This window comes from Macaca mulatta, chromosome 12 (genome assembly GCF_049350105.2).
Source record: "Macaca mulatta isolate MMU2019108-1 chromosome 12, T2T-MMU8v2.0, whole genome shotgun sequence".
NCBI lineage: Eukaryota > Metazoa > Chordata > Mammalia > Primates > Cercopithecidae > Macaca > Macaca mulatta.
The window spans coordinates 130,394,117-130,415,642 of record NC_133417.1 but is presented as its reverse complement, the minus strand read 5'-3'; the positions used below and the strand labels follow the sequence as shown (position 1 = coordinate 130,415,642).

Sequence of the window (21,526 nt, the reverse complement as noted above, 5' to 3'; positions counted from 1 at the left end):
TGGAAAAGTGCAGTATTAGGGTGGGAGTGTTCCGATTTTCCAGGTACCATCGGTCACGGCTTCCCTTTACAAGGAAAGGGAATTCCCTGACCCCTTGTGCTTCCCAGGTGAGGCGATGCCCTGCCCTGCTCCGTGGGCTGCACCCACTGTCTGACAAGCCCCAGTGAGATAAAACCCAGCACCTCAGTTGGAAATGCAGAAATCACCCGTCTTCTGCATGGTTCACGCCGGGAGCTGCAGACTGGAGCTGTTCCTATTCAGCCATCTTGGAACCTCTGGCCGACAATTTCATGTATACAAACAAACTGAGCCTAAAGTTTATATAAAAATGGGAAGGTCTAGAATAGCCAAAACAATACTGAAAAAAAAAAAACTTAGATGAAGGACACTATTTTTTTACTATAAAGCTACAAAAATCAGGAAAGCCTAGTATTAGTGAGAGAAAGAATACATAGATCAATGGAACAAAATAAACAGTCCAGAAACAAACTCACAAATATAGTCACCTAATCTTTCAGGAGGCAAAATAAATTCAATGGAGAAAAGATAGTGTTTTCAATAAATAGTGCTGAAATAATTCAATGTCCATATAAAAAATAAATCCATAACAGATCTACCATCTTTCACCAAAATTAACTCAAAATGGATCATAAACCTAAATACAAAGTGCAATATTATAAAACTTATAGGAGAAAACAAAAGGGAAAATCTCTGTGACCTTAAGTTTGGTCAAGAGTTTTTAAATACAATATCAAAAATATAATCCAATGAAGAGAAAAATGGATAAATTAGACTTTATTCAAATTTAAAACTTCTGCTCTGTGAAAGGCCTTGTTAACAGAATGAAGTGGCCAAGTCACAGACTGGGCAAAATATTTGCAAAATCCATATATGATAAACAACTTGTATCCAAAATACACAAAGTATATAAGCTCAATAATAAGGAAACAAACAACACAATTAAATAGTATACAGATGTACTGAACAGACACCTCACAGAAAATATGCATTTGGAAAATAATCACATGAAAATATGCTCAAAGTCAGATGTCATCAGAGAATAGCAAATCTAAAAACTACATAACATGCATGCATATGGGGATGGCTAAAATTAAAAAGAACCTGGAAATATACAATGCTGGTGAGATTGTGGAGTAACAGGAACTCTTCTGTGTTGCTAGTGGGAATGCAAAATAGAGCAGCCACTTTGACAGTTTTTCAGTCTTTTACAAAGGTAAACATGGTTTTAATATATGACCCAGCAATTAAATTCCTAGGTCTTTATCCAGTTGATATACAAACCTGTGTTCACAGAAAAACCTGCACACAAATGTTTACAGCAGCTTTATTAATAATCTCCTCAAACTGGAAGTAACCAAGATGCCTTTCAGTTGCTGAGTGAAAAAACAGTGGAACATCTATATCACACTATTATTTATCAATTAATAAAAGGAGATATCAAGCCATAAACAGACATGGAGCTAACTTAAATGCATACTGCTAAATAAATTAATTCAATATGAAAAGGCTACATATTATATGATTCCGACTCTATGACATTCTGGAAAACATAAAACTATAGAGACAGCAAGATGATCAGGTTATGATTCCAACACTATGACATTCTGGAAAATACAAAACTATAGAGACAGCAAAATGATCAGGTTTTGCCAGGAGTACAAGGCGGCTGGGATAAATAGGTGAAACACAGAGGACTTTTATAATATACAATTTTAGTAAAATTGTATATTATAAAATTTTATATACGCTGGTATCACCTGAGGAGTATTTAAGAAAAGAGTAATTAGAGTCTGAAGGAGTGGAGTCTGGGCACTGATCTGGTTCTACTCATTTAACAAATTTATTTCCATTTATTAATTTATTTACAAATTCGTGACAGGCGGTGTTATGAGGACTGAACAGTCAATGCTGAATGAGGTAGACCTAGTTTATGTCCTCATGGAATCTCCAGATTTTCGTAACTGTTCTAAGAGAAATATTTTTCTTAGATTTTAGGGTATCTGAAGTAGTAGAAGAGACCGATTTTGGTGACCAGGAGTGTCCAGACCCCAGTACTCAGCCTGCACTAAGGGTGAATGATATAAAAGACGTGTTGTACTCTCACAATCTAGGACCCTAGGAAAGACAAAGAATAAAACCAACTTTAATATGTTGTAATGAGTAATATAACAATGGCCACTTACAAAGTTTTATGGAATGCACAACAGAGAAAATGCTTGAGGTTACTGGGGAAATGTTGCAGAGAAGGTAAAACTTAAGAAATATACCAGGTAGAGAAGATAAGAAAGAGGATTTCAAGTAGGAGAAGGAGCAAAACTGATGAAATGCATAATGACCCATGCAAACAATCTATAGAAAATGTTTTACACAAAATTCTGTCATGACACATACATCATTGGTACACCTGCCTAAAGAAAAAGGGACTGTTGGCTGGGCACAGTGGCTCACGCCTGTAATCCCAGCACTTTGGGAGGCCGAGACGAGCAGATCACGAGGTCAGGAGATCAAGACCATCCTGGCCAACACGGTGAAACCTCGTCTCTACTAAAAAAACAAAAAAAATACAAAAAAATTAGCTGGACTTGGTGGCGGGCACCTGTAGTCCCAGCTACTTGGGAGGCTGAGGGAGGAGAATGGCATGAACCCAGGAGGCGGAGCTTGCAGTGAGCCGAGATCGCACCACTGCATTCCAGCCTGGGCAACAGAGCGAGACTCTGTCTCAAAAAAAAAAAAAAAAAAGAAAGAAAGAAACAAAAGAAAAGAAAAAAGGACTATTTCTGATGTGTCATTGGCTAATAGATGAAATACTGAAGAGAGAACACACATTGAATCATGACATATCCAGCTCTCTGATTGTTATTATACATACTTTTTGGGGGTGGGGGATTGGCAGGTTACATTTGAATACAGAAAATATTTGAATGCATTCAGATTCTCTAAACTGCACATACTATGCACCTTTGTATAAAATGAGGGTACATTTGGATTTGTATAAATTCAGCAAGATCAATAAATAGCATGTTCAGATTACCTTTAAAAGAAGAGTTTCTTATTAGAAGGAAATTAATAGGAAAACAGCGAGAAAGTGTGGGACAAAGCAAGGTGTCAGTCAAGAAGATGTAAACATTTTTAATAGAAAGGTTACTTACTATAGGTGGAATAAAGATAATTTATACATAATCAAAAGGAAACAAAATATATTTTAAAAGCATTTTATGCATCTTACAATCTAATTTTAATACATAAAAGACTATATCGAATACTACATTATTAAAAGGTAACATTTTTCCTCTTAATAAATCATTGTACAAGTGAATTAAAGTCACTTGGCAAGCTAGTAGCTGTGTCCACATTAAAAATCACTATTATTCTTCACGAAGAATGTAGAAGAATTGGACCATAGAAAAAAACATTATGACTCTAATCATCATGTAGCCTTTCTACCTTTCTAAAGCATGTTTTACTTTGTGAGTCCCTTTCTAATGGCAATGATAGTTCATTTCTTTTTTTTTTTTATACTTTATGTTCCAGGGTACATGTGCACAATGTGCAGGTTTGTTACATATGTTGGAACCAACCCAAATATCCATCAATGACAGACTGGATTAAGAAAATGTGGCACATGTACATCATGGAATACTATGCAGCCATAAAAAAGGATGAGTTCATGTCTTTTGTAGGGACATGGATGCAGCTGGAAACCATCATTCTCAGCAAACTATCGCAAGAACAGAAAACCAAACACTGCATGTTCTCACTCAAAGGTGGGAATTGAACAATGATAGTTCATTTCTATCCAGCAATTGTTTTCTTTTTTTCTTTTTTTTTTTGCTTAACCCAGTTTGAGTTTCATTTCTGTCACTTGCAACTAAAATTGTCCTGATTAAAACAAGAGCTTCCCTTGACAATAGGACTTTGAAATAAACAGTAATGTGGCAAGATGTTAACAGAACGACTTATAAAATAATTATAGAAAAATTCAGGGCTGATAATATATAGCTATATAGGCATTAGGGCCAACATTTATTCTAATGGAATAACTAATTCTATTTAAATGTTTTGAATATCGTCTCTAAATATAAACTTGAAGAAAAAGAAGCCAGAGAAGCAGGGTATGTAAATGTGAGAAAGCTTTGTAAAATATAAAGTGCTGTAGAATTATTAATTATTGATTATTTCTATCAGATAATCCACTGGACCTTGTACTTTTTCTTTCATTGAAAGTTTGATAAGAAAATGCATTTCCAAGAGGGATCAAGTCTCACTTACAAAGTTCAACTTTTCCAATTCATCAACCAGATGAGTGGGATCTCTGGTCATTGGTGTGAGTCAACTGAAAACAAAAAGAAAGGCTAATTAATGCAAGGCAGAAATAGTGATAGCTTGTAGCCAGAATAGTCTATTGAATTATTCTAAGTACTCCTCTTTGAAACACATCTAAATAACTTTATCACTATCTCACTCATATCAAGGAAATTAACACTTCCCATGAAGTCAGACATTAACCCTATAATTTTTGATAACCTGTTCATGAGGTCACATCTACTTTCTCTTTCTGGATTAAGTGCTCTACTAGCATATTTATTTCATCTTTGTATTTTTAATCTAGAAAATATTACCAAATTTGCCTAATGATTCCTCTCCGTATATAATCTTTATGCATTCATACCTGTATGTGTAATCTTTGTAGTCTTAAACCATAAGGTAAAACCACCTTCAACTTGACATATACACGATCTCATTACCTCATCTAAAACTTTTATATTCTTCTTTATATTTCATTTATACCTTGTATTTACATATGAACACGTCCTTGTATTTTGCTTTTTGAAAGTCTTTTCATCACACTTTGCTTCTACTTTTACATTTCCATAATTTCTGATATAAATTCTGCAATTCAACCTTCAAATTGATACATAGGTTTCAATAACTTATACAGGATAAACATAATGTAAAGCCTTCTTATAACGTTGCTTGCTAACATAGTCTTCTCTTTCTAAAGTGCAGAGATCTGATCTGGTTCCCTAAGCTTTTATCCATGAAGATAAATGCCAACTTTAAGGAATTCAATGTACTTTCTTCTACAAACTGTGTACCACTCTAAACATATTTCTAATATGTACCTGAATCCTTGGGGTTCCCTCTATTCAACTTGGAAGACTGACAATAAGACCACCTGAGCCCTGTCTCATTAATGGTCAATACTCAGCCGGATTTTCAAGCTTAAAGAAACTGAAAATCAAACCTATAGCCTCCAATGTTGTATCCATGACACCTGACACTAAAGACACCAAATAAAAGCCCACATCACACATACAGGCAAAATCAAATAAAATGAATAGAGGAGTTTTCAAAAAAAGTTTTTAAGTCAGAGCAACATAATGATCTCAAATCTCAGACACTCTGGCAGGAGTTCAGATTATTATAAACACATGGAAGAAAGTACATGGTGGACTTTTGTATATGAATTTATATTTTGCCTACACATGCAAGCAGTGGAGTCGAGTTCTGTTTCCACTGCAGTTCATGCTGTTTCTCCCTGCAGAGACAGAAAGCAAAAACTGGACCATGGGTGATTTATGTTTCCAGGCCTTCCAGTCGAAGATGCCCCAAGCTACTTTTAAGTCAAACAGCAGAAAAACAAATGAGGTCTCTGATGTTTTGTCTATAGAATATTGAAACAATTCATTGAAAAAATAAATACTTGCTCACATTGATTGTTCCGTATTGGAAAATGTAGATGAGCACTTGCATAGGGACCTCTTTTACAGCACATATGTTTGTTTCCACTAGGAAACTAACCTTTTCAAGAAAAAGGCTTATGTCTGACGCTTATTTCTAATGTCTATATACCTAACAGGAAACTTGATTGCTAGTAAGTGCTCTATAATTTGCTATTTGACAAATGGATGGATGAATGAATGAATGAATGAACAAGTGGGTAAAACGTTGTCATGAATCTTACCGTTAAACTAAATTCTGTTCATATTTTTATACCTAGTCTCAGTCAATAACTTTTGTAACATGACAGTCTGCACAGAGATCAACATGCTAATGAGTATGGGTAAACATTTTAAAGAGCTTCAGAATATGAATATCGTGATGAAGAAAAAAAGTAAACACATCAAGCAGCAGAGTCTAGGATATACAGCTTATAGCTTTTTTTCCCTTAGTAATGAAGGAAAACGGAGAAGAAAGTATAAAAGGCTCATCTCCAGACAAATCAAATATGAGATGCTTGCAAGGATCTATTTAAAAAGGAAATTGTCTTCTGTGACCTTTGCAAAGTCCATGAAAGATAATATACTCAAGGTATCAAAAAGACTAAAGGTGTGTTTGCTAAGAATTAAGACTAGTGGCAAAGCATAATTTTACTTTCAAACTTCGTTTTGTAAAGAGACCATTTCACTCTGACTTATGAAACATTGAATTATAGGATACTCACGTGTCTTTGACCAACATAGAGGTCACACAATGAAAAGGATAACACCATATAAATATGCCATATTTTAGAGACAAGAGAGTATTTAAAAGACAATCAGCAAATTCTGACCTTTTGAAATACCCATTCATTTTTTAACAGTTTCAAAGCAGTGATGTACACTTCTGTTTTTATTCAAATAGAATCTTTTTAGTAATTAGGAGAGAAAACAGCACTTCCTGCACCTTCCAATACTGACAGGCTTTGTCCTATAATTCTACATGTTTATACACATAGACACAGACACACACACACACACACACAAACTAGCAAGGATTAAAAAGTTTAAATTCTCTGAACTAAAAATTGCTAAACCAAAGCTCCTTGAAAAGTAGACCACACTCATTTTCTCACCTCACATGTCCTCCATAACTCATTTATTGAACAGTATTTATTTCGAGCCCAATCTATGCCAGGAAGTGCTGTATGTGCTGGAAATTCAGCATTAAACATAACAGACAAAAATCCTTAGATGTAAGTATTGTACATTCTAGTGCAGAGGAGTTAGACAATAAACATCGTGACTAAGTAAAGCGTGTTGTACATCACTTCTTTGAATGAAAAAAAAAATGAATCATAGTAAGTAGATTGAAGTTCTGAGTGAGGGAGAATTTTTAATGAAATGGTTAGAAGGTGTGCAAGGGCTTGATGAAGCAAGGGATTTAGCCAAAAGGACATCTGCTAGTAGACTGCTCTAAGCAGAGAGAAGAGCCAGGGCAAAGGCCTTAAAATGGAATGTGTCTGCTGAGTTTGAGAACAAGAGGACAGCAGTATGGCTACAGGATCTGAGCAAGGGGAAGAATAAGAGGCGATGGGTCAGAGCGGGAAGAGGGCCCCCACAACAGGTACAATTTTATAAGCTACTATAAGGACACGGTTTTACAGGGTTTTGAGCACAGGAATGACGTGATCTAACTTAAAACAAAACTTTCAACAATTTACATTGTCTCATTTACTAATGTTTCAAGTAGCATTTACTGCATTTCAAACCACCTAAACTTAGCGGCTTAAACCAATAAACATTTATTTAGATCAATATTCTGAGGGTCAGCAACTTGGGCAGAGCTAGACTGAGCTAAATTGTTCCTCCGTTAAGTCTCAGTAGGTCTGCTCATGCGTCTGTGGTCAGCGGCTGGTTAGGAATGTTGTCTTACTTGTGGAGTTTAGATGGTTGTCAGACTGGAAGACAGAGGCAACTGGACCATATGCGTTCCATCATCCATTAGACTAGACTGGAATTCTTCATCTTATTGGGATTGCAAAGGTTTTCAAGAACAGAAACAGGACAAGTCCAAATGCACACATACTTTTCACACCTCTAGTCATATCTTACCATTAATAGCTTTTGTCTCATTGGCCAAAGCAAGTTCATAGGCTTCACATCTTGATAGAAGGAAAAGAATATTTGGCCATTTTTGGCAGTCCACTGAAGCTGATCTTAGACTACAGGGGAACAGGAATGAAGGCAGTGCAGGAATATGAGGGTTTTGCAATAATCCAGTGAGAGGTGAAGTCTTAGACAGAGACTGTAGCAGTAGGGCCTAGAAGAAGTGTTTTTGTTTTCTAAATATATTTTGAACGTTGAGCCAAAAAGATATTCTGGCAAATTGGAACTGTGGAATGGGATAAAAAGAGGAGTCAGAGATAAACACAGCATTTTGACCTGAGCAGCTAGATAGATGAAGTTTTCATTAATTGGTAATAGCAAGTTTTAAGGTAAGTTTTGAAGTTCACTTTGTGACTAGTTAAGTTGAAGACATTCATTAAATAGCATAGGGAAAAGTTGAACTGAAGGGTATAATTTATACCAGAGTTAAGTGGTGCACTCAAGTCTGCAAATATAAATTTGGAAGTTGTCAAAAACCAGGCAAGACTAGATAAGAACATCAAAGGAATCACTATCAATAAATTAGAGTAAAGACAAAGGACTGAGCTATAGACACTCTAAAATTAAGAGTTCTGGAAAGAGAAGAGATCAGCAAATGAGACTATAAAGCAGTTGTCAGTGTGATAGAAAGTAAGCCAGAAGTATCTGTTGTTGCGGAATTTAAGTAAAGAAAAGTTTTCAAGGATGACAGAGTGTTCAACCACATGTCCAATGCAGCTGACAGGTCAAATAAAATGGGCACTTATAATTTCCTTTCGAGTTTTCAACATGGGTCAGATGACCGATGACCTTGAAAGAGCAGTTTCAGCGGAGTGATGGATTCAAGAAAAAATGTTTTGACAAAGGAGAAAAGGCAATAAAATACAGAAAAGGTAGTCATTTTAACAGACAGTGCTGAAACTACTGGATAGCTACATGCAAAAACAAACAAACAAACAAAATCAGAATCTAGACACAAACCATATACCTTTCACAAAAATTAACATGGATTATAGACCTAACTGTAAAACACAAAACTACAAAACTTCTAGAAGACAACATCGGAGATCATCTAGATGTCCTCAGATGTAGCAGTGACTTTTTAGTCACTGCTCTTACATTTAAGTCTTTGTTCCATTTCATGTTGATTTTGTATATGGTAAGATATAAGGGTTTAATTTCATTCTTCTGCATGTGGATGTCCAGTTTTTCCCAATACCATTTATTGAAGAGACTATCCTGTCCCCACTTTGTGTTATTGGCACCATTGTTGAAAAACAGTTGGCTGTAAATGCACGAATTTATTTCTGACTCTCTGTTCTATTGGTCTATGCGTCTGTATTTATGCCAGGACCATGCCATTTTGGTTATTGTCACTTTATGGTATATTATAAAGTCAGGCAGTGTGATGCCTCCAGCTTGGTTCTTTTTGCTTAAGATTGCTTTGACTTTTCAGAGTCTTTTGTGGACTCTGAAATTTTAGGACTATTTATTCTATTTCGATGAAGAGTTATTAGTATTGTGATAGGGATTGTATTGAATCCACAGATCACTCTGGGTGGGATGGACATGTTAACAATGTTAATTCTTCCAAACCTTGAACACGGGATAACTTTATGTTTATTTATGTCTTCTTCAACTTTTTTAACACTGTTTCACAGATTTTTAGTAGAGATCTTTTTTACCCTGGGTTTTTTTTTTTTTTTTTTTTTTTTTGAGAGGGAGTTTTGCTCTGTCACCCAGGCTGGACTGCAGCGGTATGATTTCAGCTCACTGCAACTTCTGACTCCTGGGTTCAAGCGATTCTCCTGTCTCAGCCTCTGAGTAGCTAGGACTACAGGCACGTACCACCACGCCTGGCTAATTTTTGTATTTTTAGTAAACATGGGGTTTTGCTATGTTGGCCAGGCTGGTCTCGAACTCCTGACTTCAGGTGATCCACCCACCTTGGCCTCTCAAAGTGCTGGGATTACAGGCATGAGCCACTGTGCCTGGTGCCTTTTAAATTAAATTTACTCTCAAGTATTTATCTTTTTTGTAGCTATCATAAACAAATTGTTTTCATGATTGCTTCTTCAGATAGGTTGCTATTTATAAAAATGCTACTGATTTTCACATCCTGCAATTTTACTGAATTTACTTATTACTTTGAATAGGTTTTTTCTGGTAGAGACGTTGGGGTTTTCTGTATAAGATCACGTCAGATGCAAACCAGGACAATTTGACTACCTTCTTTCCAATCTGAATGCCTTTTATTTCATTCTCTGGCGTAATTGCTCTGGCTAGGACTTCCAGTAATATATTGTATTGAAGTGGCAAGAATGAACATACTTGTCTTTTTCTGGATCTTAGAGAAAATGCTTTCCTTTTTTTCTGATATGATATGTGGATTTGTCCTACATTGCCCTTATTATGTAAAGATACATCTTTTATATGGATAATTTGTTGACAGTTTTCAATGTGAGATGTTTACTTTTGTCAAATTCTTTTCTTCATCTATTGAAATAAGCATGTGGTTTTGGTCCTTCATTCTCTTAATGTGATGTATCCAATTTTTGACTTGCCTATATTGAGCCATCCTCCCATCCTTGGGATGAATCCCACTTGATCATGATGAATGATCTTCTTAAAGTGTTGTTAAATTTGTTTGCTATTATTTTGTTGAGGATAATTGCACCTAGGTTCATCGGGGATATTGGCCTGTAGATTTTGGGTTTTGTTGTATGCAGTTTTGGCCTCACAAAATGAGTTAGGAAGTATTCATTCCTCTTTAGTTTTGGGGAAGAGTTTGAGAATAATTTGTATTAGTACTTATTTAAAAGTTTGGTAAAATTAAGCTGTAAAGCCATCTGGTTCTGGACTTTTCTTTTTGATGGGAAAACATTTATTACTAATTCAATCTCTTTAATTGTTATTTGTCTGTTCAGATAAGATATTCTAGTCTTTGTAATTCAACTTGGTAAGTTGTATGTGTCAAGGAAGTTATCCATTTCTTCTAGCTTATTAAATTTGTTGGTTTACAATAGTCTTTTATAATCTTTTGGATTATGTGGTATCTGTTGTAATGACTTGGTTGTCATTTATGATTTTATTCACTTGAATGTTTTTCTTAGTCTAGGTAAAGGTTTGTTCATTTTGTTTTTTCAAAAAATAAGTTCTTAATTTTGTTGATATTTTCTATCATTTTTCTAGTCTCTATTTTATTTATTTCTGCTCTAATCTTGATTATTTCCTTTCTTCTACCAATTTTGGTCTTTAGTTTCTTCTTGTTTGTCTAGTTGCTTGAGGTGCAGCATACGGTTTTTTGTTGAATTGTTCTTCTTTAGTATAGACATTTATCTCTATAAACTTCCCTCTTAGAACTGCTTTTGCTGCATTCCGTAAGTTTCAGTATGTTGCGTTTCATTTTTATTTCTCCCAACGTATTTTTTAATTTCACTTGTAACTTATTCATTGATCCATTGGGTTGTTCTAGAGTATGTTACTTAACTTCCATATATTTGTAAATTCTCCGAAGCTTCTCCTGTTATTGATTTCCAGTTTTACACCTTGTAGTCAGAAAAGATATATGACACGATCTCAATCTTCTTAAATTTGATAAGACCTATTTATGAGTTAATATATGATCTGGCCTAGAGAATGTTCCATATCCACTTAAGAAGAATGTGTATTCTGTAGCTGTTGGATGAAATGTTCTGTAAATGTCAGTTAAGGCCATTTCGTCTACAGTATAGTTTAAGTCTAATGTTTCTTCATTGATTTTCTGTCTGCGTGATCTGTCCATTACTAAAAGTGGGGTACTGAAGTCCCCTACTATTATTGTATCACAAACAATATCTCCCTTCAGATCAATTAATATCTGCTTTACATATTTAGGTGTTCCAGTGTCGAGTGCATATATATTTAAAATTGTCATATCCTCTAGCTAGGTTGACCCCTTTATCACTATATAATGACCTCCTCTGCCCTTTTTACAGTTTCTGATTTAAAGTCTATTTTCTTTAATATAAACATAGCTACTCCTGCTTTCTACTGGCTTCTGTGTCATGAAATATCTTTTTTCATCCGTTTACTTTTAGTCTACGTGTGTTCTTACAGGTGAAATGGGTCTCTTTTAGGCAGAATATAGTTGGGTATTGTTTACCTATTCATTCAACCATTCTATGTCTTTTGATTAGATAATTTAATCCACTTACTCTGAAGGTAATTATCGATAAGTAAAGATTTACTATGGCAATTTTGTTGCTTGTTTTCTTGTTGTTTTGTAGAACTCTTTTTCCTTTCTTTCTCTCTTGCTAACTTCCTTTGTAATTAAGTGATTTTTCTCTAGTGGTATGTTTTGATTCTCTGATTTTTATTTTTAGTGTGTCTACTATAGGTTTTTACTTTGTGGTTACCATAAAGATTATGAAAGTTTATTTCACTCCCCCAACATTTTGAATTTTTGGTGTTACAATTTACATAGTTTATATTTCATATCTCTTAATACATCATTGTAGTTATTACTATTTTAATAATTTTGCCTTTTAATCTTCAACTGAAGTAAGTGATTTGTATACCACCATTACAGTATTAACCTTTTTCCCATTTGCCTGAAGAATATTCACCAGCAGCACTTGCAGCTTCAGTGTTTACCCTGATATAACTTTGCCATGATATATCTAGCTTTTATTATTATTTTTGCATTGCTCTAGTATATTGACTTTGAAAACAAAAGACATCATTTTATTTATAGCATTCTGTTTTTAGTACTGGTATTTCCATTTACAAAATATAGTAATTTTCAATTGCTGAAAATATCAAATCCTAGAAAATGTAGCATTCCTACATGTGATGTTAACATCCTTCTTGAACAGTTGTTGGCCAAAGATTCGTCTGATGAATCCGATTTTTCTGAAACAGACGATTCTGATGATTCAGACATTCTGATGTTAGTTCTGTTTAGAAGTAACTCCAAGAACAGTTTTTATATTATATTTTCACAATGAAAATCAGTCAGATTTGCTTCAGCCTCAAAGAGTGTGTTTATGTAAAATTAAATGATTGCTGGCAATAAGCTGTACTTTTTTTCTAAACAGGAAAAGGGTTAAGTATTCTGAATATGATTGTTTACTTACTTTTACCAGGGAGTTATACATTTTCAGATGTTTTTGTGTTACTCATTAGTGTTCTCTTCTTTCAGTTTGAAGAACTCCCTATATAGCATTTCTTGTAAAACTGTCACAATGATAATAAAATCACTCAGCTTTTGTGTATCTGAGAAAGTTTGTTTGTTTTTGTTTTTGTTTTGTTTTATTTTATTTTAAATTCTGGGTTATATGTGCAGGATGTGCAGGTCTGTTACATAGGTAAATGTGTGCCATGGTGGTTTGCTGCACCTATCAACCCATCACCTAGGTATTAAGTCCAGCATGCAAAAGCTATTTGTCCTGATGTGCTCCCTTCTCCTGCCTGCCCCCCACCAACAGGCCCAAGTGTGTATAGTTCCCCTCCATGTGTCCATATGTTCTCATTGTTCAGCTTCAACTTATAAGCAAAAATATGTAGTGTTTGGTTTTCTTTTTTCTTTCTTTTCTTTAAATTTTACTTTAAGTTCCTGGATACATGTGCAGAATGTGCAGGTTTGTTACATAGGTATATATGTGCCATGGTGGTTTGCTGCACCTATCAACCTGTCATCTAGGATTTAAGCCCTGCAGGCATGAGGTATCTGTCCTAATGCTCTCCCTCTCCTTGGTCCCCACTCCCCAAAAGGCCCCAGTGTGTATTGTTCCCCTCCCTGTCTGTGTCCATGAGTTCTCATTGTTCAACTCCCACTTATGAATGAGAATATGCAGTATTTGGTTTTCTGTCCCTGTGTTTAGTTTGCTGAGGATGATGGCTTCCAGCATCATCTATGTCCCTGCAAAGGACATGATCTCATTCTTTTTTTTAATGGCTGCATAGTATTCCATGGTGTATATGTACCACATTTTCTTTATCCATCTGACAAGGTCTAAAATCTAGAATCTACAAGGAACTTAAACAAATTTACAAGAAACAAACAACCCCATCAAAAAGTGGGCAAAGGATGTGAACAGACACTTCTCAAATGAAGACATTTATGCAGCCAACAAACATATGAAAAAAGCTCATCATCACTGATAATTAGAGAAATGCAAATCAAAACCACAATGAGATACTATCTCATGCCAGTCAGAATGGCAGTTATTAAAAAGTCAAGAAACATTAGATGCTGGCGAGGCTGTGGAGAAACAGAAACGCTTTTACACTGTTGGTGGGACTATAAATTAGTTCAGCCATCTTGGAAGACAGTGTGGTGATTCCTCAAGGATCTAGAACCAGAAATACCATTTTACCCAGCAATTCCATTACTGGGTACATACCCAAAGGAAAACAAACCATTCTACTTTAAAGACACATGCACACATAAGTTTATTGCAGCATTATTTACAATAGTATCTGGGAAAGTTGTTATCTCTCCTTTCCTAAGGACAGTTTTTTGGGGTAACATGTTCTTGGTTGGCAGTTTTTTCCCCTTCAGCACTTTGACTATGACATCCCATTCTCTCCTGACTATAAGGTTTCTGCTGAGAAATATGCCATGTATACTGGAACTCCCTTATATTGTATTTGCTTCTTTTTTCTTGCTCCTTTCAGAGTCCTCTCTTTGTCTTTAATTTTTGATAGTTTGATTATAATATTTCTTGGGGTAGTCTTATTTGGACTGAATGTGATTTGGACTAAGTAATAGTTAACCTTCCTGTATCTGGATATTTATATATTTCTTCAGGTTTGCAAAATATTCTGCTCTTATTTCTTTAAATAAGTTTTCTACCCTTTTATGTTGCTATTATCCTTCTCAAACTCCTTTGACTCAGATATTTCCTCTTTTAATGTTGTTCCATAAATCCTGTAAGCTTTCTTCGTTCTTTGCATTCTTTTTTTTCTCTCCTCTGACTGTATATTTTCAAGGTATTTTTCTTTGAGTTCACAGATTCTTTCTTCTTTTTGATTAATTCTTCTGTTGATATTCTGTACTGCATTTTTCATTTCATTCATTGTATTTATCAGCCCTTGAATTTCTGTTTTTTTATATTACTTCAATCTTAAATTTCTCATTCTAGCCATTTATTATTTTTTCTTGTTTTGTTTAATTGTTTCTCTATATTTTATTGAGGTTTGATGAGCCTCCTTAAAATAGTAATTTTGAATCTTTGTCAGGCTGTTCATACATCTGCATTTAATTAGGGTCAATCACTGGCACTTTCTTTTTTCCACTTGGTGATGTCATGTTTCCCTGATTATTTTTGATTCCTATGGACATGCTTTCATGTCTGCACACTTGAGGTTGTTGGCACTTATTCCAGTCTTTCCATATTGGCTTTGTCTAGGAATACCCTTCAACAGTTAACCTGTTCAGAGATTCCGGCCATCTGGCATAATCTCTAAGCTCAGGACTGCTGCGGCTGATGCAGTGCCATGCTAGACTCCTGTAGCAATTGAGGCTGGCATGGAGCTGGGGTGTGCCCAAAGCCCAAGCTAATTGAGGACTGTCTGCCACTAAGGGTAGTCCAGAGCCCAAGGTCATTGTAGTTAGTCAGTGGAATGTGGACTGGAGATCAAGTCTAACTCATAGGGCCTATAGTTTTCCACCTGGTGCTATGGCAGGTCTGGAGGTTCAGTCTACATATCCCAGGCAAGATTCAGGTTCCATATATGTCTGCTCAGTGCTGGGTTTTACTGTAGTGATCCCAGTACTATTGTCCAAATTAAACTCCCATGCTCGCTTTTCTCCTTTCTTCTAATCCTACTGTATCTCTCTCCATGCTGTGCTGCCTAGGGTGAGGGAAAGAGTGATGGAGGTAATATAAAACTGTCACTCCTACTCTCTTCAATGTCTTTTCAAATTATTGTGCTATAACCAGGTACTGTAATCTCTGACCTGCTTTCTTTAGTTCTTGCGAAAATATTTTTGCATGTGGATAGTTGTTGAAATTGATGTTTCTGCAGGGAACAATCACTGGACAGTCCTATTCTACCATCTTGCCCTGCCTTCCCATATTATTGCAGTTTTAATTTATGTTGCTTTAGTGACAATTGATGTCATCTCATTAATGACAATTGATGAGAAATATTCTTATTTGTCATTTGTACATAGTCTTTGATAAGGTACCTATTTAAATTTTTTGCCTGGTTTTTCTACACTATTTTCTTTATATAGGTGCTAGGTCCCCAATATCATGATTAGATGAGGTCAGAAACAACGAAAGGATGCAGGAGTGACCTCATTTACTTTTATTCCCAAACTGGGAAACATTTTTTCCTATATCCACAACTTTGGACTATATGGAAAGGTCCTGGTCCCCAAAGGACCAGGAGGCACTCTTATCAAGGGACATAGCAAGAGCACACTGAACAACAAGCTACTGTAGCCATGCATCACTTCTTTTTTATTGTGTCCCAGGACTAGTAGGCAAGAAGAAGAGTCATCATCTTGGGAGAGCAATTGACCCTGATCTGCAGAAGGAGACAAAGCTGCTGTCACACAGTGGGGCAGGAAGAAATAAATGTGGAATAGAGGTGTTCCACCTGCTTGCCTGCAAATACTTAATTAACCAGCTGTGGCTATGAGGACAAGAGCAGCAGCACCAGCCTTAGAAACATATCGTTCCAGGGTCTCGGAATTTCAGGTAAACCATCAAGATGTGCAATGATGGTGGCTGAGGGCAAGGGGAATGTATAGTGAGGAGAGGTGCAATGAGTACCACTTGGAGACTTAAGATCAACTATAGTTGGGGGAGAGGAGTTCTAGTTCATCCCATTAATTTCCTGTAAAAGGTTCTTCCCATTGGAATTCTGGAGAGCTGCTTCCATTCCATTTCTGAATGGAAAATTGGATCTGTGCAGATAAAGTCTACACTGTCAACCATGGAGGGACATAGCTGGGATACCCCTTGAATAAACTATGACATTCTGCTATAGGAAAGGAGTTAGCTGACAACCACCATTTTCAGAGCCTTCAAAGTTAACCTTAGTTTCAAGTTCCTTCCAAGTAGTAACCAGCCAATGACTGAGCGTAGCATGTATCCTGGGACCATTTCAGTCCAATGCAGGACCCTCCAATAGAAGGTCATGGTTCTAGGGTTTTCTTTTGGGTTAGCTGAGACTTTGTCAAAACTACTTCACCATCTGAGGCTCTCCTACCCAATTCTACTTCCTCTTTTCTCTTTTCACATATATTAGATTTGCATTGCTTTCCGAAGCCTTTAGCTGTTTAGTTCTACTCCATTCTCCGTTATATTTTATAAATACTACTCTACAACAAACCTCTTGCCTTTCTAGATCTGTCTCAGCTTCTGCTTTTACAAGAGATAAACTGAAAAATCAATCCATCAATAGAACACCCAAACATATATAATAATAATTAAAATGAATCATCTTTAATGTTTTGTTAACTTTTAGTCATAAAAATATCTTTACATTAAAAATAATTTCTTGTGGAGGCCGAAAGAATGAGGGTCGTGATCAACTCAGTATTCCACTGGAGACTATATGAGTAAACAGCAAACTGTTTCCCATAAATGCAGAATGTTGGCAAACTGACAAACTGCGTCTGCCACCCAGAAGGAGTTCTGAGGGCAGTCATGACCCAGACACAAGTGTTTCTTGTGATTAGGCACATCTGAAGCCTGTTAACAATAATGTGATCAATTAGGCAGCTGACCAATCATTACTTCCTTCTCCTTGCTCTTGTTACCCAATAAATAGGAAGAGCTGTAGAAGCTCAGAGGCTGCCTTTGCTCATTAGAAGCAGGGAGTCCTTTTCTTCTTTTCTTCTTCTCTTCTTCTTCTCTTCTTCTTCTCTCCTTCTTCTCTCTTTTCTTCTCTCTTCTTCTTCCCCTGGCCCTTTCCTCACAACAATTTCTTTTGTTTTTTGTTATTTCTATGCTTGTCCCTTTGTTCAGTCTCATGACAGTCTCAAGTAGTAACAGTAGTAACTGTCATAGTGACGGTCTCAAGTAGTAGCAGTACAAGTCTGAAACAATTTCTTGCTGTAAATATCTGTCAAATATTTAACTATGTTGTAGCTTGATTTATTATTTCTAAATATGTAGGCAACTAGTATATATGTATCCCTGTTGTACTATTGCTCTTTACCCCATAAATACGAGAAGTGAATGGGATTAGGAGAGAGAAAGATGGCAATATTAACATTATATTACAAACAGAAAGAAAATGTTCACCAAAGTCCATTGTCATATTTTATAGATGGTTTACCTTCTACCAGCCATACTCAATCCATGGAAATACTCAGACAGTCACATCAGAAATAACTTTCTGTGAGATTTCAGGCAAAGAAAGATCCATACAGGATTGAATCAGGGATGCCTATTCCTATTAATGAATCCGAATTTTCTTCGAAACTACTTTGTGCCTTATACTACAGCAGGTGCTGTGAGCATCCATAAAATGTATGAATCAGTACTTATACAAAAAAAAAAAAAAAAAAAAGCTTAAAATCTGGCTGGAAAAAGAAGCTGAAGAAAAGTCAGTCACCCAATTAATGAATGGTGAGAGACAGAGTTGGGACTCCAGTACTGAGTGTCATTATACAAACAAATGTGAAAATTGATCTGTTGAATTAAAGTGACACCTGCGCATAAATCAGCATAATGCACCGATACGATGATGTGCACAGCGTCAGACGTGGCACACACCCTCCATCTCCTTGAGGAATACAGTGGCCAGCCCTGACAAGTTTGGTAACTATCCAACAATGCCCTCTTTATTTCTAAATCCAATATATGGCCACACCCTTATGCTCAGGAGAAGTAGGATTCAGGCAGCATGCACGAAACCTTCCTTCACCCTGACATTAGTCTTCATATTCATCATCTCAGGAATGAAAATGAATTTGCCTCCAAATGATTCAAGACCCCTATAGGAAAGGTTGCTGGTAATGGCATCTTTTTGCTGACTGCAGTAGAACTACTTCCAGATATGAGCACTTAGTTATCTCACAGTAAGTGAATTAAATTTGAAATCCCTTTTATTAAAGCAACCAAATAGCTTCAGTGTCCAGTCAGTACCAAACCCTGTTTCTAGCAGCTCCTTTGCCAATGCCCCCCACCACCACTCTGCAGGGAACATGAGCAGAAGACTCTTATCAGGAATCCCTGGCAGCCCTTTTGCCCAAGCTCCACTGGCTCCCTGTACAGCTTATAAACATTTCCCAAATATGCGTCCAAATCTGAAATTACATGACCATCTATTTTGGTTCACAAAATATCCAATGAATATTTCTCTGTTAGCAAAGAGGGCATTGAATGATGCAAACTTTAAATGCTGCAAGTATACTATATATCACTGATCTTCTTTTCTTCATCTGTTGAATTCATAGGAGGGACAGAGACCATTGTAGGTGTTTTTTGAAGTGTTGGTTGCATTTTCTGTGTAGAACTCTCTCTTAAGTCCTGCTGCTGTATATAATCATTCAGAGAAAGGGTAACGAGCAGAAAAGCTTTAGGGTTTTACTATACAAAATAGTTTACTATTAACTATATTCCAATTAGCTGTCAGACTCTACACACTTTTGTGAAGTTCAGTCTTTTTGGCTAAAATCTAAAGCAAGCCAATGCAGTATACTAGAATGGTTGTAGCTCCTGAACTCAGACAGAGGCTAGCTGTATAAATTTCAATCTTTCTAATCCATGTTTGCCTATTGTAAATTGGCACTGTTAACCCTAAACCAGGAGAATTATTGTTAAGTTTAATAATATGATTTTAAAATGCAATGTCTAATATTAAATGGTGTTACAATTAGAAATAATAATAACTGGCACATATTAGGTGCTAGGCATCATGTTAAATGCTTTCCTCATTTCAACACATTTAACGTATTAAGAACTTTAGAATGTAGATACACCTATTATCTTAGGGTTGCCAGATTACATACAGGATGACTTGTTAAATTTGAATTCAGATAAACTGTGAAATTTTTAGTATAATATATCCCAAATGTTGCATGGGATATACTTTTACTTCTTAAAAGACCATTGTTTATCTGAAATTCAAGTTTAACTGAGTGTTCTGTTTTTCATTTGCTAAATCTGGCAACCTTTATCATTCCCATTTAAGATATCTAGACATGGAGTGCTGAAGAGACTTGCCCAGGGTCACAGAGCTAGCACGCTGCTAAAAAGAGATTCAACTCCACGAGAGTGTCTTCAGAACCAAGGCAATGAAACCTTATACAATACTACCATAATCTCCATTACTATACTATACTATAGTAAAAAAGTCAGGCAGCCCAGCTTTTTCTGTACGTTTACTCAAGATGCCAAAAGTACAAGTCTCTGCCTCTTCCCAGTATGGGATTCCCGATATACGTGATTCCCTTCTGGGTAATGACACCAGTGAAAAAAACAGGAGGGATCAGCGAGTCAAACTTTCTATAGCATGTATTACATGTGCCAAATTGACCAAAGCCAATAGGATAAGCAGGAGGCCATTCATACAAGGAAACTCTCCTTGATCTGCTGCTTTTCGAACATTCTACCACAGCCCCACATTCATGGGGCCAATCAAACACACCCAACACTATTATTGGCTAAGTTACTAAATAGTAGTGTTGATATGGTTTGGCTGTGTTCCCACCCAAATCTTATCTTAAAGTGTAGTTCCCACAATCCCCATGTGTTGTGGGAGAAACCCTGTGGGAGGTCATTTAATCCTGGGGGTGATTACCCTCATGCTGTTCTCATGATAGTGAGTGAGTTCTCATGAGATCTGACAGTTTTATAAGGGCTTTTCCCCCTTCTGCTTGGCACTTATCCTTCCTGCTGCCATATGAAGAAGGATGTGTTTGTTTCCCCTTCCACGATGATTGTTTCCTGAGGCTTACCCACCCATGCTGAACTGTGAGTCAATTAAATCTTTTTCCTTTATAAATTATCCAGTCTCAGGTATGTCTTTATCAGCAAGATGAGAATCGACTAATACAAGTGCTGAGCCCCAAACAATTCCGTATATTTATGAATGAGCATTGATCTGGAATATCCTTCTTCAGTTTGAAGAAATGCAGCAAGAACCAAAAACACTTAGCAACTATTTTTAATTTGTGATATTGGGTTTCATACTAATCCTTGACCAATGCTAATAACTGTATAATAGATGTATCTGTAATTCTTTCTCAGTAGCAAAATTGGGTCAACTGAGACATGCAGTATGTATTCTCTTGGTACAATATTTCTGTTATATCTCAAATAAGCAATCACTGAGGAGGAGAAAAATTTTAAGAATAGTGTGTTGGTAAATGTGATACTTCCTACAACTGCTGAGACTGTAGTAAATTGCTCTTTAGCCCTTCTTTTTGCATTTAACTTTGTTTGGTACAGCAACCTGTCAGAGTAGCTCTTCCCACATTGCTACAAGCATCTTGTAGTCATAGACTCTCTTTGTAATGAAGAAGGTGAGTCATTAATGTGGGTTGTTTCTTTGACCTTGAAAAAAATATGAAATCACTGGCGTAAGGAAACAACACAAAAATTTCACCCACAGGAGGTCTGCTGGTTCTGCCAATTGTGATTAACTACAAACTGGCAGAAAGGGAGTAGAATATGCCAAGAAAGATTCAAATCCCATTCTGTGACTTG

General features: G+C 36.2%; 1 long non-coding RNA gene across 1 annotated transcript in view; it reads right to left on the bottom strand.

The window, feature by feature from the left end:
• LOC144333330 (uncharacterized) overlaps positions 1–21,526 on the bottom strand; it is a 323,101-nt gene that overhangs the window by 136,832 nt on the left and 164,743 nt on the right. The window contains exon 2 of the long non-coding RNA XR_013401908.1: positions 4,291–4,354. This is a non-coding gene — a long non-coding RNA (uncharacterized LOC144333330). The remainder of the gene's footprint in view (positions 1–4,290; positions 4,355–21,526) is intronic.